The sequence below is a fragment of the Macaca nemestrina genome (genome assembly GCF_043159975.1).
Source record: "Macaca nemestrina isolate mMacNem1 chromosome 4 unlocalized genomic scaffold, mMacNem.hap1 SUPER_4_unloc_1, whole genome shotgun sequence".
Lineage (NCBI taxonomy): Eukaryota > Metazoa > Chordata > Mammalia > Primates > Cercopithecidae > Macaca > Macaca nemestrina.
Genome location: NW_027257554.1, coordinates 627,928 through 640,723, shown reverse-complemented (window position 1 = coordinate 640,723; position 12,796 = coordinate 627,928). Strand labels below are relative to the sequence as shown.

Below are 12,796 nucleotides of genomic sequence, written 5' to 3'. Positions count from 1 at the left end.
AAGTGATTAGTGCTTGCTCCTGGTTCCTTTATCAGACCTTAAAGAGATGCAGAGACATTTCAGATACTCCTTGGCCGAGCTCCTTCAGGGAAGGCCTAAGTTCGCTTCTACTTCCCATCTATTAATTTTTTTTTTTTTTTTTTTTTTTGAGACAGAGTCTCACTCTGTCGCCCAGGCCGGAGCGCATGCAGTTGGCACCATCTCAGCTCACTGCAACCTCCAGCTCCCGGGTTCAAACGATTATCTTGCCTCAGTCTTCCCGGTAGCTGGGACCACAGGTACGCGCCACCACGATCGGCTAAGTTTTTGTATTTTTAGCAGAGATGGGGTTTCATCTTGTTGGTCAGGCTGGTTTCGAACTCCTGGCCTCAAGTGATCCACCTGCCTCGGCCCCACAAAGTGCTGGATTACAGTGCTGGGATTACAGGCCCTACTTCACTCCTAACGCCCACCATAAGTGCTTCCAACTGTTTGCTGAATGACAAGGTGAACGAGTGAATGGGACTACATGACTTCGGGCAGCAGGCAATCCTATTCATTGGACCTCAGTTTCACTTTTTGTAAAGCAAGCCTGTCTCTCGCTCTCTGCCCTAAAAGCCTGAGTTCTGGGCTTGAGATGAGCGCGTCCTGTAGAGCAGACTCCAGGTGGACGTTGAGCTGGGTCTTCTAGGAGGCCAGGATCCTACCAGCTCTTGGGTCCGGTCCTCCCGCGGGACCCTGCACGCCCAGTCCCGGCACCGCCCCGCCCAACCTCCATTTGTTCCCCTAGGCCCCGCCCTCTCCACACGGCTCGCTCCCCATTGACCGGGGGGCGGGCCCTTGGCGCCCGGCTCCGCTGGGGGCGGGGCGGCGGGAGGCGGGCTGGTCCGTGTGCACCTGCACGGTGTGTGTCCCGGCCGCAGCCCCGCGCCAGCTGCAGCTCCTTGATCCGAGCCGGATCCTGAGCGGGGAACACGGGCTGAAGCGGCGGCGGCGGCCCCGCCCCGGGGCTCCATTGTTGAGGCTGCCGCGGCTCTGTCGGCTGCTCAGCTGCGCTCCAGTCGGCCCAGGCGCCGCGGCGAGGAGCGAGCGCTGCCAGGCGGCGGCCTGAGGTGAGACGGCGCGACGGGCAACGGGGGTCTCCAGAGCGAGCGGGGTCTCTGCCCCGGGCGTGGCAGCTCCGAGCTGGGCTCCTCAGGGTCCGAGGTCGGGATCCGGGGTCCTTGCTCCTGGACTTTGTCTCGGCCTCGGGTGGCACCGGGGGCTTCGCGCCTGCTAGGATACCGCATGGGCCTGCGCGGGGATCCTGGTCGCCCTGCGGGTGGCGGCAGGTCCCCACTGCTCCCCGGCTCCCCGCGTCTGCCGCGGAGTGCACTGCATGGACCCGGGCGCTGGCTTCTGCCCGGTCCTCCGCGGCGTGGCTGGTCCCCGCGTGCGGTAGAGGGGGCCCTGCGAGGACCCACTCGTGGGGCGGGGTCCGGGTCACCGCGAGTGGTAGACTCCGCCGCCCTCCCCGACCTCCCTCGCAGCGAGACTGCTTCGCTAGACTCACCGAGGGGACTGCGCGGACCCTCGGACGAGGGAGTCCGTGACTCTGGGTGGGGGCTCTTTCCCGGCCCCGCATGACGGCTTCCTGAGTGTTTTGTCACCTATATAGGTGGCTTCGTGGACCCGCGCGCGTGGGTCCTGGCCGCCCTGCTAGTGGGGCTATGCGCTGCCCCGTGGCTCCTCTGGGTCGACTCCGCCTGGGACGCGCGTGTAGTGGGGGTCCGTGCGCGAGGGTCGCGGTTGGTGGGGGCGCGCTGACCCCGCCCCATGGTTTATCCTCTCACTTGCCCGGCGGGAGGAAGCGAGAGGCGCGGGCCCGGAGCTGTCGCACAGCGGCCGCACGGACCTCTGCCCTGGCCGGCGGGTCCAGGGGGGCGAGGGGCTATCACTGCGCGTCCCACCGCCGCACTTCCCGCTCTGGCCCCGGGCTGGGTTCTGATTGGAGGGAGCAGGGCCCTTCTGCCTGGCGTTTCTTGATTTCTTCCGTTAGTAATGGGAAGAAAAAAAAAATCTGGAAAGGTAGATTGAACTTTGTAACTCTCGGCGCTTGGAGAGTGGAAGAAACTCTCCCCAAAATTTGGCGGGCTGGAAAATGCGTTTCAAGCAGGAGCATCCACACCCACGGAATGAAGCCAAGGCAGTTACAGTTAGAAGTCAGATTTATGAGGGGAGAGCAAGGGTGAGGTCCGTGGGTGGGGAGACTCCGACCTCAGCTTGATGAGAAGACCTGATGCTGCCCCTCAGACGCGTATTTCTCAGCCACCAGAGAAAGTGGAATCACTCCTTAGTGAATGCTTTCATCAAACTTTTGAAAAACCTGTAATGTCCCAGGAAGGAAAATCGAACTGGACAGTTTTCCCCTTTTAAGACTGTTAAACGTCCCGGAGACAAACAGCAGAAGACTCAAGGAGTCCAAATACTCAACCTGAAGTTCTTTCTGAACAAGAGATGGTGTATAAGTAACAGGCATACGAGACAAAACTGAACTAATCACCGCAGCTGATGCTCCTAGCCCTGTAGCGTGTCATGCAGGCCCTTTTGCCTTCTCTGCCCTCCGCTGTCCCAGACCCCAAAGCTACAGCGCACCTCCAGTCATCAGCTCCTGCCGACCCATTGTTATGAACTCTGTTTCGGTGGCTCCTTTCTCTCTGAAGTTTTGCTTGTTCTCCTGAAGTCCTGGTCTCGAAGAGCTTATGATCTGCAGGGACAGATTAACTTTGGACAGTACATAGTTAACTGTAGCACAGCTTGAAAAATGCTCTGATAGAGGTGGGCAGGCAGTTTGTGCATGCGGGTAAATGCGAGGTCCTTTTTCAAAACCATGAATCCAAGTATTCATACTATTTTAAATCTGCAATTCTTTGACTGTCCAGAGGGTTTTTAGATTAATTTTTTTTCTATTACTTCCTAATGTTTGTTTCATGGTTCAGAGTAATTGATTAAAACTTTCCAGGTCGGCCAGGCGCGGTGGCTCATGCCTGTAATCCGAGGACTTTGGGAGGTCTAGGCAGGCTGATCACTTGAGGTCAGGAGTTCGAGAGCAACCTGGCCAACATGATGAAACCCTATCTCTACTAAAAATCCAAAAATTGATTCGGCGTGGTGGTGGGTGCCTGTAATCGCAGCTACTCAGGAGGCTGAGGCAGGAGAATAGCTTGAACCCAGGAGGCGGAGGTTGCAGTGAGTGAAATGGCTCCACTGCACTCCAGCCTGGGCCATAGAGTGAGACTTCCTCTCAAAACAAAAACAATGTACTGGGTCTACCTTCGGCTCTGGAATTTTCCTGGAAGGCCTTCTCTTCTGGGTTTCATTTTTCTCACTTTTGAGGATCGTAAAGTACATAATTTCCAAGAATTTTTGCCCTGCACCTTTAATTCTTCCAAGCAAATATAGCAGAGAAAAATTCTCTTCCCAGCAGTGGTGTAAGGAAGTCTCTCACAGAAGGGAACACATGGGTATGGAGAAGACAGAGGATATATATATATATACACACACACACACACACACACATATATAATGTTTTTTTTTTTTTTTTTTTTTTTTTTTTGAGACGGAGTTTTGCTCTGTTGCCTAGGCTGGAGTGCAGTGGCAGGATCTAGGCTCACTGCAAGCTCCGCCTCCTGGGTTCACTCCATTCTCCAACTCAGCCTCCCAAGCAGCTGGGACTATAGGCGCCTGCCACCACGCCCGGCTAATTTTTTTGTATTTTTAGTGGAAACAGGATTTCTCTGTGCTAGCCAGGATGGTCTCCATCTCCTGACTTCGTGATCTGCCCGCCTCGGCCTTCCAGAGTGCTGGGGATTACAGGTGTGAGCCACTGCACCTGGCTGACAGAGGATACATTTTTGAGCTCTACATTTCAGAGTTCTTTTCTCTAGCCCTGGCCTGGGTCCCAAACAGGGAACTTAATTCACTCTATCACTGAAGTATACTCTTGCTTTGATGCCATTGATATGTTGTCCTAGAGATTTGCTATGGCTGCTAGGAGTGTTTCATAGTTAAGAACTGATGCAACCTCTCTTTTGTCAGTTGATGAGTCTATAAACCATGTTATTTCCTTTAGTATTATCTGCCTGGAACTGGAAGGTCAGAGATGAAGTTTTCTTAGATTATAAGTCTCAGTCTTTGCTATCTACCTTCCTCTGTCTCCCATGCCACCTGCTGTTCCCCCCCCACCGTTTTTCATTTTAATGTTTTTATTGGATAGGTGTCTATTATTGCAGGCGACTTCAAAACATTGTTGGATATTGACAGGGTGTAAGTATGAATAATATGTAAAAGATAACTTCTTCTAGTTCTTTTGAGCAGAAGATTTGGTTTCGATATGTGGCCCTATTAAAGCTTTTGTTAAGTCCAAGTGCTTTCTGAACTTCAATTCCCTTACCTGTAGAATGGAGTTAGTTGTTAGTAATACCTGTTCTGCCTAACTCAGGAGATTGTTTTGAGGATCAAATGAAATCATGAATGTAATGGAATTTTGTAAATTTTAAATGAAATATTTTATTACCTAAGATTTTTTTTTAAATGCCATATTAAGAATGGAATGAATCTGGGTTTTCCTTTGAAATCCCAAATGTTTAATGTACAGAGAAGTTTTAATGTGTCTGTTGGGGAGCTTCATTAGGATTGTTTTCTATCTTTAATTGGCCAGTATTTTTTATATTTTAGCATTTTGGGGGAATATCAAAATTTGTGTTTCAGTTATTAATATTTTACAAAGTTATTGAATGCACATGATTTAGTTTTTAACAATCTCTTCAATTATTTACATTCGCATGTAAAAAATGCAGTAATGAATGTCCATGTAAATAACATTCCCATGCCTTAATGAAGCGTAATTTCTTGACATAGCAGTTTCTAAGTGCCCTGTGTTGAGTTTGGGAAAGCTAAAGGGCAGTCAGAGGTCAAGGTCAGCAAAGCACCACCTTTGACATTTGAAATTCAGCAGCAGGTATCACAGTGAACCCCATTCCAGCATCCAGGAAGTTTCTCTGGCTTGCCTCTCCCCCAGCCACGTCAGAATCTGTGTCTGCAGTGTTGGTCCTGCTTTCCTGTCTCTCCTCTGCCTTGACTTTCTCTTCAGCAACTTCTACCGAGTGCCTCTGATGTCCCAGACAGTGGCAGTGGGAGGACAAAGGCTAATAAACCCGGCCTTGGTCCTCAAAGAACTGATGTTTTCTGTGCAGACATTAAGTTACACTGTCATATATAGTGTTGACAAACATTGATACAGATTTCCTGTGAAGTGCAGAAGCACCATCCTAGAAGCAGAGATGCAGAGGCAGCACTGGTGACTCACACATGGAGAGCCGGAGTTCTTGGTCTAGTGGGATCAACTGACCTGGACATCATTTCAGTGCAGCGGAGTGAGTGCTGGGATGGGCTCCCTCGGGGCATCTGGGGCTGGGTTTGTCTGGTGTTCAGTCTCCTGCCTGGTACTTAGAGTTTCTCAGTAAGATGAGCATTGTGAGGTTTCTAAGTGAAAGGAAAGGCAATCACTTACCTGAAACCTGAAATTTGTAGGTGTTCTGGGCCATTTATAATTCACTGAATCTGTTTTGTCAGAACAAGTCTATCATCTATTGTTTTGGATGGAGTGTGGCCAGCCCTGCCTTGCGATGTAAGGAAATCAGGAAACGCTTGTCAGGTGTCAACACGGTGCCAGACACTCTTCTAGTGGTTTCCACATAAATCACTGTATTCATTTCTGTTGCTGCTTTACCACATTTCCATAAATTTAATGGCTTAAAACAATGGAAATTGTATCATCTCACAGTTCTGTGGGGCAGAAGTCTGACGTGGGTGTCACTGGACAAAAATCACCGTGTGGGCTGGGCTGCATTCCTCACTGGAGAATTGTTTCCAAGCGCTTTTGGCCAAATATAGTTCCTTGTGGTTGCAGGACTGAGGTGTCTGTTCCCTTGCTGGTCATCTGTTGGGGGCTGCCCTCAGCTCCTGAGGCCTCTATCTGGTCTTTGCACGTGGTCCCATCAGCTCAGGACTAGCTAGGCCAGGGACCTGGTCAGGCTCTCCAGTTCCCCTGTGTGCATTTCTGTTCTTCCATTCAGAGAAAGTTCTATGCCCTACTTTAAAATTTTTTTTGAGATGGAGTCTCGCACTGTTACCCAGGCTGCAGTGCAGTGGTGTGATCTTAGCTCACTGCAACCTCTACCTCCCAGGTTCAAGTGATTCTCCTGCTTCAGCCTCCTGAGTAGCTGGGACTACAGGTGCCCGCCACGATGCCCGACTAATTTTTGTATTTTTAGTAGAGATGGGGTTTCACCATTTTAGCCAGGATGGTCTCCATCTCTTGATCTCGTGATCCGCCTGCCTTAGCCTCCCAAAGTGTGGAGATTACAGGCGTGAGCCACCGTGCCTGGCCAGTTCTATGCTCTTAGAGGCTCATGGGATTAGACTGGACCTCCCTGGGTAGCCCAGGATACTCCTCCTAAGGCCTGTGGTAAAGCCCTTTTGCTGCGTGACATAGTCACAGGTCTCGGGGGTTGGAATCTCCCACCACAGTTACTGATCCACTTACTACAGCAGCCTGGGAAGTGCTTTTCATTGCCTCTGGTTAACAGATACCAATTTTTTTTTTCCTTTTTGCAAATTGGCAGGAACATGAAGATCCCTTTTTTTTTTTTTTTTTTTTTTTTTTTTTTTTTTTTTTTTTTTTTTAGGCCTAGTCTCATTCTCTTGCCCAGGCTGCAGGGCAGTGGTGCAATCTTGGCTCACCACAACTTCCACTTCCCGGGTTCAAGCAGTTCTCCTGCCTCAGCCTCCTGAGTAGCTGGGACTACAGGCACATGCCACCAAGCCTGGCTAATTTTTGTATTTTTACTACAGACGGGGTTTCAGTATGTTGACCAGGCTTGTCACAAACTCCTGACCTCATGATCCGCCTGCCTTGGCCTCCCAAAGTGCTGGGATTACAGGTGTGAGCCACCACACCCAGCAATGAAGATCCTTCTTAAATGAAAAAACCGTTCCTCTGACTTGATGTGAGGCTGTTGGTGAGATTGATAGCAGTGGAGACAAGTCCACAAGAAACGGAACTAAACTTTGTGTTTTGGAGTATTTTGATGGCCTGCCCTGATTATGTAAGTTTTGCTAAGAGGTCATTAGAGTCATTCTTCTACTGGAAGAAACACCCATATGGGGAATTTGGGACCTTGCCTTTTCAAGTTTTACAGAAAGGACTCTTCATGGGCAAAAGTACATGATTCCAGATCTATTTCTAGAATGGAAATAGCTGCATCAACCAAACAGCGATTCACATTCCTGAGTTTGAGAGAATCTGATTATTTCAAGGCTGAAGCCAAAAGCACAATAAACAATGTTTGCACCTTTATTCATAGTTAGGAATTAGGTGCATCCCATGGTCAAGAAAACAACTGATGGTGGTCACCAAGTAGTTTAAAACCACGCAGGACCTCATTTTATCATGTGGGTGTTTTTGATTTTTTAAATGAAGTTTTCATTTTCCTGTGCAATAAATGACAAGCTCTGACTTGAAATACATTTCCTTTAATAAACCAGAATCTAGGGCCGGGCGCGGTGGCTACGCCTGTAATCCCAGACTTTGGGAGGCCGAGGAGGGCAGATCACGAGGTCAGGAGATTGAGACCATCCTGGTTATGGTGAAACCCTGCCTCTACTAAAAACACAAAAAATTAGCCAGGCATGGTGGCGGGCACCTGTAATCCCAGCTACTCGGGAGGCTGAGGCAGGAGAATGTCATGAACCTGGGAGGCGGAGCTTGCAGTGAGCCGAGATCACGTCACTGCACTCCAGCCTGGACGACAAAGCGAGACTCTGTCTCAAAAAAAAAAAAAAAAAAAAAAAAAAAGAAAAGAAAAAGAAAAAAAAAAAAGAAACCAGAATCTATAATCCTAAGGTTTTTAACCTGGCTTTCAGAAATTTATGAAGTCCCCAAAATCCTGTGCAACAATTTTGTGTATATGCATCCATGTGTGTTTATGGGGAGACGATTTATAGCTCTCCATACATTTTCAAAGTGGTTGGATTCCAAAAAATTTTAGAATATGCCACTTGGGCCTGGTGTGGTGGCTCACACCTGTAATCCCAGCACTTAGGGAGGCTGAGGCAGTAGGATCCACTGAGATCAGCAGTTTAAGACCACCAACATAGTGAGACCTCCACCTCTACCAAAAAAAAAAAAAATGCTGGGCGTGGTGGTGCACACCTGTGGTTCTAGCTGCTCGGGAGGTTGATCACCTGATCCCAATAATTTGAGGCTGTAGTAAGTTAGAATTGTACCACAGCACTCCAGCCTGGGCAACAGAGCAAGACCCTCTCTCCAAAAAAAAAAACCAAAAAACCGTATCACTTAATATACTATTGTTGTTGGTCAAGTATCAGATTTTGTTTAAAAATTAAATACTCTTTTTTTTTTTTTGAGATGGAGTCTCGCTCTGTCACCCAGGCTGGAGTGCAGTGGCATGGTCTCAGATCACTGCAAGCTCTGCCTCCTGAGTTCACACCATTCTCCTGCCAGAACCTCCTGAGTAGCTGGAACTACAGGTGCCCGCCACCACGCCTGGATAATATTTGTATTTTTAGTAGAGATGGGGTTTCACCGTGTTAGCCAGGATGGTCTCGATCTCCTGACCTCGTGATACGCCCACCTTGGCTTCTCAAAGTGCTGGGATTACAGGTAAATATTCATTTTTAGCAAAGTTGTACAGGCATGCAGCTCTAAGAGTCAGAAATTAACAAGGCTTAGAACAAAACCCAGCAAACCCCTACCTTACCCTTCTCCACCCTGATCCCTGCTCCTTGGAGGTTACTGTGTTTATGTTTTAGCTGGTTCTTCTAGATTGTGTGGAAGACAGGGAGATGTCCTACTGTGGAAGACAAGGATTCAGGTTGCTTACCCTCCCCCCTCCTCTTGTTGCCCACGTTTTTCTCCCCCATCCTCTCAGTATAATTATTGTAATAGTGAGGCCAGGCATGGTGGATCATGACTTATCCCAGGTTTTTGGGAGGCCGAGGCAGGCAGATCACTTGAGGCCAGGAGTTGAAGGCCAGCCTGGCCAACACAGTGAAACCCCATCTCTACTAAAAAATACAAAAATTAGTTGTAGTGTCGCACACCTGTAGTCCCAGCTACTCAGGAGGGTGAGACACAAGAATTGCTTGAACTTGGGAGGTGGAGGTTGCAGTGAGCTGAGATCGCACCATAAGCTGAGATCGCACCACGGCACTCCAACTTGGGCAACAGAGGTAGACTCTGTCTCAGAAAAAAAGTATTGTGATAGTGGGATACATAGTACAATATTGTGGGGTTTCAATACCTGACACAAGAGCTTCTCAGACTTTTGGAATCTCTGGGGTGATAGGAATGTCTTTTGTATGATAATGAGATGACAGTTGGCTTTGGGCCCCTGGACAGGTTCAGGATTAGGGCTGGTTGCCAGAAAGATGAGTCATGAGTAAAGAGTTGGACATATCAGCACCACCCCTATCTCTGGGAGGGGAGACGAGATAGGCTGGAGATTGAGCTAGTCACGGGTGGCCAATGACTTCATCATGTCTATGTTATGAAAACTCCATAAAACCCTCTAAATACTGGGTTTGGAGAGCTTCTGGTTTGGTGAACTCATTTGGTGCTGGGGAGGTGGCACTTCCAGGGACGGCATGGGAGCCCCGACCTCTCTGCCCCGTGGTGTGCCCTGTGCATCTCTTGCATTTGGCTGTTCCTGTGTTCTTTTCTTTGTAATAAAGCAGAAAGAGTAAGTGCCAAGCACTTTGCGTCTGTCACCTCTCTTACTTTTTCAGCAACACCACGTGGCAGATAATGTCCTCATTCTGCCGGTGACAAAATGAGATCGATGCATTGAGTAACTTGCTCAAGGTCACCTAATAAGTGGAATTCAAGCTCTGACTCTGAAGCCTGTGCTTTTAACCAGCATGCTGCATACCCGGCCTCTTTATTTGTTACAATTTTTGGTGTCTCTAGGGCCTGACACCAAGTTGGTGGTTGTGGCCTAGAGCTGTTATAAGGGAGCTTTTAGCAGCCCTGCTGAGAACAGAGCCAGCACCTCCGGATTGGCAGGGCAGGGGCTGTTCCTGCTGGGAGCTACAGGCCACTCCCTGTGGCCCTTGGCTGATCTTGCTCATCCACTCCCTCCCTCATTCAGTAGGTCCTGAGTGCCGCCTCCGTGTGGAGGAGAAGGAGGCAGCCTTCCAGCCCAGGTGGGGCCTGCAGGTACACACAGGGAGAGGCAGCTGTGCACTGAGCTGGCTGTCGGCTGGGACAGTGTGGCTCCAGAGGTGGCGATAGAATGTTCTGGGACTGCAGAGGGAGCATGTGCTTGTGAACGGGAGGAAGGGGCAGGCACCGCAGAGGAGGTGTACTTGAGTTGGACTTTGAGGGAGGAGTTGGATTTCCACAGTGGAACCGAGCAGCTGAGGCTTTCTCAGCAGCTGAAGATCACAGCCAGCCAGCCTCAAATGTTCAGCTTTTCCTGAATTCTCTTCTTTACAACACTGCAGTAAGTTTTCAACAGAGATGAAGCAGTCACCTCCATGTCATTAATGTTCTGCAAATCCTGTGTGTAGTTTTCGATGCTTAGGAGATGGGGGCAGCCTGGGCCATAAGAGAAGAGCCTGTGTGTCCACCTGTTGGTACATCAGTCAGGTGTGGCACAGGGCAGTGATCACTGCCTGCCCCTGAGGAACTCAGTTGTACTTTTATGTGGAGAGGACAAAGAAAGATGTTGTACAGGGAGCAGGAGACATTTCACCTCCAAAGCAAGGCACAAAATACATAGTCTGTGCCCTGCATGAGAAACCGAGCAGAACTGTGTGCTGATTCCCACCCCTGCCTCCCCTCCTGAGAGCGAACCGTCCATTGTATTATGGCGGAAGGCATTTCTGAAGCCTCTGCAATCGGAGTGATCTGTTACTTGCCCATTGAACCTTAGGGGCAGCAACCAGGTGGTGTGGCTGAAACACAAGCCTTGGCCAGACCTGGTTGGGCTAGTTGGTTCTGCCACTGATTGTGAATTACAAAACCTTGGAGAAGTCATTATCTTTCTCTGTGCCTCTCATGTAAGATGGGGAACACTGAGGCCATTGCAGAAAAGCAGATAGGTGGAGCGAGTATGAAGTGCTTTGTGTGTGTGTGTCATACGGTGAATGAAATGGCACTGATTGACATTATTGATAGTAATAACAGGTTTAATTCAGGAACAAAACTGGTAAAGTAGGCCAGGTGCGGCGACTCACACCTGTAATCCCAGCACTTTGGGAGGCCGAGGCGGGCGGATCATGAGGTCAGGAGGTTGAGACCAGCCTGGCCAATATGGTGAAACCCCATCTTTACTAAGAATACAAAAATTAGCTAGGTGTGGTGGCACACCTGTAGTCCCAGCTACTTGGGAGGTTGAAGCAGGAGAATCATAAAGTGTTTTACCCAGCCTAGGTACGTGTGGCAGAGCCAAATGAAAGCTTAGAAAAAGATGACTTGAGAACTAGCCCAGCAGAAGAATCAGGCGGGATGTGTTGTTACTGAGTAAGTGAAATTTGCACCTGCTTTCTCCCAGGCCTCGCTGAGTTGTGTACAACAGAGAGCTCAGGTGTTGGGGGCAGTTGACCGGTTGAAGAATGCATTGCTATTATGTGAGGAACATTGGGCTTTGAAAAAGCAGAACTGGATCCACGTTCTTGCCTGGTAACTCTAACTATCATCTAGTTTGTAAAGGGGAATGCAGTTCACTGAAAAATTCTTACGACAGTGGGGAAAGGATTGGGCCTCTGCATTGGTTTGTGTAATATAGGTCATATGAAAGAGCATTTAGGCTAGAGGGAGAATTTTCATCTCTATAACTTTACTTTCACAGGACAATTCCATCACGATTTGAAGATTTTTGAGTCAAAACTACATTGTTCTTCTATGTGTTTTGGGGCAAATTTATACATACAATTTGCTTAAATATTTCAGATGATACAAGAATATATGTGTGGTGTAAAAAGCTGAAATTTGCATTCCCCCTTCTCTAGAAGTAACCATTGTGAATAGTTAAGTCTGTGTTCCAGCTATTTTGTATACTATAAATACACTGTGAACATTTGAGTGTATATAGACATGTATGTTACACACATTTTTAGAGATGGAATATTGCTCTGTTGCCCATGCTACTCTCAAACTCCTGGGCTCAAGTGACCCTCTCACCTCAGCATCTCAAAGTTTTGGAATTACAGGCATGAGCCACCACGCCTGGCCTGCATGAGTATATTTAGTAATTGCTAAGTTACTCTGTTCAATACGTGTCTATTGAACTCCTCATGTGCCAAGCATTGTTCTGAAAACCTTATATGCACCAATTCACTTAATTTTTAGAGCAGCTCTATTATTGTGGCCCTTTTACAGTGAGGAAACTGAACCACAGAGAGGCTGGGGACGTTGTCTAACATCACACAGCCAGTGCTGTTGGAATTGAGGTTTGAACCCAGACAGCTGGCTTCAGATCTCTTAGCTGTTATCATAGATGGCACACCCAAACCTTAGGGCCGCCTCCCAAGCCTTGCCTCCGATACGGGCTCGCCTGAGCTCTGCGAGAGCCGTGTATGTGAGGTTTCTTTCCTCTTTAAGAACACAAGTCTTGGAATTGTCCCAGACCCTGGTAGGACCTCTTGAGGACCAAAAACAGGGATTCTTCAAGCCTGCCCCAGGGGCCAGATCTCTGATTTAGCTACTTGGAAGGTAGACGTGGAAGAGAGTAATTTTGCCAGAACAAAAAGT

At 48.6% G+C, this 12,796-nt stretch overlaps 1 protein-coding gene across 1 annotated transcript in view; it reads left to right on the top strand.

Annotated features, from left to right (window-relative positions):
* The first annotated feature begins 881 nt into the window (after positions 1-881).
* Positions 882-12,796, top strand: part of LOC139361025 (SH3 domain and tetratricopeptide repeat-containing protein 1-like) — a 49,263-nt gene continuing 37,348 nt past the window's right edge. Inside the window, exon 1 of the mRNA XM_071089518.1 lies at positions 882-1,091. The gene's annotated coding sequence lies outside the window, so the exon portion shown is untranslated. The remainder of the gene's footprint in view (positions 1,092-12,796) is intronic.